The sequence below is a fragment of the Petaurus breviceps genome, unplaced genomic scaffold, assembly GCF_028583685.1.
Source record: "Petaurus breviceps papuanus isolate PSGF00001 unplaced genomic scaffold, PetGlider_PUasm1.0 98, whole genome shotgun sequence".
Taxonomy (NCBI): domain Eukaryota; kingdom Metazoa; phylum Chordata; class Mammalia; order Diprotodontia; family Petauridae; genus Petaurus; species Petaurus breviceps.
The window spans coordinates 27,352,728-27,358,410 of NW_027187460.1; the positions used below are offsets into that span (position 1 = coordinate 27,352,728).

The following is a 5,683-nucleotide window of genomic DNA, read 5'->3' on the forward strand; positions in this document are numbered from 1 at the left end:
AATCCAAAATCATGGCCTCTGACTCCTATCCCAAATACAGACTCTTTCTATTACAATAGCCCATACAGTAGCATGGGCTCCCTGTCACCCATCCCTACTCCTTTACCCTAAAGGAAAGACTTATGGAATAGGTAGCAAGGCTGTGATGAGGTCAAGTAGGAGAAAATCATGGGAATGGGTTAAAATTAAGTAGGGCTGCAGCCTGCTTGAAATAGTGGCCCAGGTGCGTGCCTAAGCAGGGGTGCACTGCGCGTTTGAGCCCACAGCTGGGCTGGATCAGAACACCTCGGCATCGCTGCCTGTGGCTTGCTCGGGAATTCCTTCCCTTGGTCCCGCACGATACCTGAACTTCACTAAAGATGTCGAAGCAGCAGCCTCCTCAGTTTACAAATCTAGAAACTCCTGGCTATGTTGGATTTGCAAGTCTTCCCAATCAAGCCCACCGAAAATCTGTGAAAAAAGGTTTTGAGTTCTGATAGTTGGAGAATCGGGATCGGGAAAATCTACTCTGATCAATAGCCTGTTCTTGACTGACTTGTACCTGGAAAGAATCATTCCCAGGGCAGCAGAGAAAATAGAAAGGACTGAGCAGATTGAAGATAGAGGAGTAAAGCTCCGTTTTACTGTTGTCGACACAGCAGACTACAGGGATGCAATTAACTGCCGTGACTGCTTCAAGACGACCCTACAAGGATGAGCAGTTTGAACTGTATCTGCTTGATGAAAGTAGCTTGAACCGACTGCACATGTAGATAACCGCTTGCATTGCTGCTTCTGCTTTATTTCACGTTTTGGATATGGACTTAAACCTTTAGATGTAGAGTTTATGAAAGATATACACGATAAAGTGAATGTTGTTCCTGTGATCGCAAAAGCTGATTCTCTGACCCTGAAGGAACAGGATGACTGAAGAAGGTCCTGGATGAAGTTGAAGAACGTGGCATCAAGATTTATCATCTACCTGATGCAGAGTCAGAAGAGGATGAGGATTTTAACGAATTGGCTAGATGTCTGAAGGCTACTATACCATTTTCAGTAGTAGGATTAAATCAGTTGATTGAAGTCAAAGACAAAAAGGTTAGAGATCATCTCTATCCTTGAGGAGCTGTGAAAGGGGAAAATCCAGAACGTAATGACTTTCTAAAACTAAGACCTATGCTGATCACACACGTGCAGGATCTCCAGGAGGTGACCCAGGACGTTCATTATGAGAACTTCCTCTTTGAAAGACTGAAAAGAGGGGGAAGGAAAGTGAATAACGAGGGAGTGAATAGAGACCAGATTCTACTGGAAAAGGAAGCAGAACTTGGTTATGCAGGAGACAATTGCAAGGATGCAGAGACAGATGCAAATGCAGATACAGGGAAGAGATGGCCATGTAGTCCTGCACGGTCACCAGGCTTAAGAATCTCACTCACAGATGAAAAAGAACATTCCAATGTGCTTTTTTTTTTTCCTTTTTGGAGGGCAATTGGGGTTGTGATTTGCCCAAAGTCACATGACTAGTCAGTGTGTCAACTCTCTGAGGCCGGATTTGAACTCAGGTCCTCCTGATTCCAGGGCCAGTGCTCTATTCACCCAATGTGGTTTTTTTTTTTTTTGTTTGTTTGTTTTTTATGAAACCACTGAAAGGAAGTCTTCCTCAATACCTGTGCCTACAAATAGCTATTTACCCTTTTTACCCATGGCCTGTGAATTGTTACTCTCCATTTTTACCTAAGGATCGGTTGTGGTACTACTTGTAATATGTGCCTTGTAGCATGTATTTTCTTTTCTTTTTTTCTTTTTTTCTGAGGGGGGGAGAAGGCAGGGCAATTGGGTTTAAGTGACTTGCCCAAGGTCACACAGCTAGTAAGTGTTAAGTATCTGAGGCTGAATTTGAACTCAGCCTCCTGACAGCAGGGCCAATGCTCTATTCACTGTGCCACCTAGCTGCCCCAATAACATGTATTTTATTAATATTTTATACTTTTCCCACAACGTGTCTGTTTTCATGTTCTTTCCTACATAACTGTTAGGTGGAATTGGTTTTCTAGAATTAAACCATGAATTTGTTCCATATTTATATGGCTTCCACTGGCCTGACTAGTTTGGGCATCTCTTACCACTGAATAGCACTGTGGCATCACACAGAGCAGTGAATTCTTCTTTAAATCCAGGTGTTAAAGCACCAGACCAGGGCCCTCTGTCTGCCTAGTCTAATGGTGACCCTCTCACCATGGCCCCTGGCAGAAGACAAGGGAGGCAGAATTATTATCTGGTGGAAGCCATTATATGTAACACCCAAAACCCAGTTTTGCTGCGCCCCCTGGGGTGCATTGATTTATACATCCTTATGGCTACTCTACATCACTGGTTTGGGTGAACAAAGAAGAACATGTACATTCAAATAATTCATGTTAAAATATAACCTTTTGGGGTGACTACATGGCGCAGTAAATAGAGCACTGGCCCTGGAGTCAGGAGGACCTGAGTTCAAATCCAGCTTGAGACATTTGACATGCTAGCCATGTGACTTTAAGCAAGTCACTTAACCCAACCTGCCCTCCAAAAAGCAAAAAAAATAAACTTTTATAAAAGGGTAATTTCTAAAGTTCTAATGACAATGGAAAAGAGTGACCCTGATATTTACAATAAAAATTGTTTTATATACTTGTATTTACAAAAAATTATTTATATTTATATATAAATATGTATATTATTTATATATAAAATAAAAAAAAAACAGTTTTTGATCAGTCCAAAAAGCAAGGCCTTTTTAAAATAGGATGACATCATTGCTTATGTTGTCATGCAGAAATCAAAAGCAGCATCTCCATCATAAATGAGGGGAGATTGTCAGAGAAGGACCAAAATCCACAGGACTCTCCTTAAGTAGCTTAGTAGGGAAAAAACACTCCTTTTCTCTCCCTCTTTTTTATTTACCTTATTTTATTTTTTTATTGCCTTCACTCCTTTTATCTTAAGACAAAATATTCCTACATCTTGTAGATGCTGGTGCCAATTATTTTCGATACAGTTTTCTCACTATTTTATAAAAGAGCTATTTTGAAGATCAACATAGGCAAGCAGTTTTGTGTTGACTGTGACACCAACCTCTTCCTCACACAACTGAGCGCTGGTAAAGAGAACAAGCCCCACTTTTCCCCTTGTCCCACTTTGTTCTCTGGCAGCTTTGGGGAGTATACGTTTGGTCCCTCCAGTTCCTAAAGGCCAAACTGGACTACACCTTTGATCTGTCTCATATGTGCCAGCTTCTAAGAGTCTGAGGCAGGAAAGGAGAGACTGGTCCCAGAGAGACCCACTCAGGGAGGATCCACACTAAGGATAGGGGTGGGGGTGGGCATTCAGGGACAGGCAAATTACAAAGCAGTGGGGGAGGGGGGGGCTGCTGTTTGGCCAAAGGCAGAAAGCCTCAAGGAATATTTATTGCATATTTTTAATGATGCCATAATCCTTCCAGACATGTTCTGGCTAGTTCACTCCAGTTGTTTGATCTTTAGTATGATTGATAGAGTTTAAGTGGTCACATGCAATATATTTATAGATTTAAGAAAAGTAGTTTATTCAGTACTTAATATATAATTAATAATATCATATACATTTTAATCAACTTTTCCATGACATTTCAACATTTTATTTTCAAGGTCAGTTATTTGAATTATACTAGTCTTTATAACTTATATTAGAACAAAGGAAAAATTTTATACATGTAAAGTAAGAAACATAAACTAAATCCTATGTACGTTTAAGTAAATATTACTTCTCAGGGGGAGCTATCACTTAAAATATTGAACTGAAAAATGTGTTGTTAAAATCTTTTTACATAACTGGATTTTGTTTTGTTATCGCATGAGATCTCAGAATATCCTTTGCTAAGACAGAGTTGGCCTCTGCCTCTGGAGGTGAATGTTGGGAAGCCTTGTTTTCCAGGGTTGTTTTGTATCCATTGAACATTTTATCAATAAATAATTCTGATTTAATTTAAAAAAAAATAGTGGCCCAGGTGAGACAGTCACCATTCTGGAGATCAGAACCTCAAGGTAGGAGTCCTAGATGTGCAAAACTTAAAATCCATCCAATAATCAAATTCTATGATTCTACTGAGATGGGGAGAGAGAGAAGAAAAAGATTTATCTTGGTCATTAAGGATCAGATATCTGATCTAAGCTGAATCTGCTACATATTTTATCACTACCTATATTTCCTTTTTGACATACTGTAAACCCAGACAATTGAGCAGCATGGAATGTAATCTAAATGCAGACCACTATAAAGCACACACATGTCACAAATGCTTCTTAACACCTCACACAGAGAGCACATCAGCACTATTTGTAGAACCCACTCCATCTCTTCTTTCTTATTAAGTTATGGGCAGAGCTGGCAGAGTTCATGTTATTAAGTATTTTCAAATCTACTCTTTATCCAGGACTCATTAGCAATATCCCCATCACAAGCAACAGACTAGGGTCAAGTTGAAAGGGCCAGAGTCATGAACCTGTGAGATAGCAATTCTTTTTTTTTTTTAATTATTTATTTTTAGTTTTCAATATTCATTTCCACAAGATTTTGAGTTACAATTTTTTCTCTCCCTATCTTTCCCCAGCACCCACCCCAAAATAGTGAGCCTGCTGAGTATCCCTTCCCCCAATCTGTTCTCTCTTATATCCTTCCCCTTCACCCCCCTAACTGTCTAGTAGGGTAAGATGGGTTTCTATACCCTAGTACCTGTATATCTTATTTAGCAGCTGCATGTAAAAAAAAAATTTAAACATTTGCTTTTTAAATTTTGAGTTCCAGATTTTTTTCCCTTCTTCCCTCCTCACCCACCCCCATTTGGAAGATAAGCAATTCAATATAGATTATACATGTGTAGTTACCCACATCATTTCCATAGTAGTTATATTGTGAAAGACTAACTATATTTCCCTCCATCCTGTTCTGCCCCCCAATTATTCTATTTTCTCCTTTGACACTATACCTTTTCAAAAATGTTTGCTTCTAACTACCTTCTCCCCAAATCTTCCTTCCCTCTTATCCTCCCCCCTCTAGTCCCCTACTCCCTTATTTTAGATAAATGGATAAGATACCCAATTGAGTGTGTATGTTATTTCCGCCTTAGGCAAAATGCAATGAGAATCAGGTTGTTCCATTCCCTTTTGCCTTCCTGCTCTTCCCCGCCATTCTAAGTTTTCTCTTGCCTCTTTTATATGAGATAATTTACCCTAATCTATCACTCCCTTTCTTCTTCTCCCAATAAATTCCTATATCACCTCTTAATTTTATTTTTTAGATATCATTCCTTCATTTTCAACTCATCCTGTGCCCTCTGTCTATGTATACATGAACATACAAATGCCCACACTCACATATATATTTGTATATACACACATCCTCCTATGCATACATATACATTTATGTGTACATATATATACATATACATGCCCTTCAACTATCTTCATACTGAGAAAAGTCTTATGAGTTACAATTATCATTTTTCCAGTAGAAATGTAAATAGTTCAACTTTAATAAGTTCCTTATGATTTCTTTTTCCTGTTTACCATCTCATGCTTCTTATATTTGAAAGTCAAATTTTCTGTTCAGCTCTGGTTTTTTTCATCAAGAATGCTTGAAAGTCCTCTATTTTATTGAATGACCATATTTTTCCCTGTAGTATTAT

At 38.9% G+C, this 5,683-nt stretch overlaps 1 pseudogene; it reads left to right on the forward strand.

Moving 5' to 3' along the window:
• Nucleotides 1-359: 359 nt before the first annotated feature.
• On the forward strand, nucleotides 360-1,405 carry LOC138155782 (septin-2 pseudogene; annotated as a pseudogene).
• Nucleotides 1,406-5,683: the final 4,278 nt, after the last annotated feature.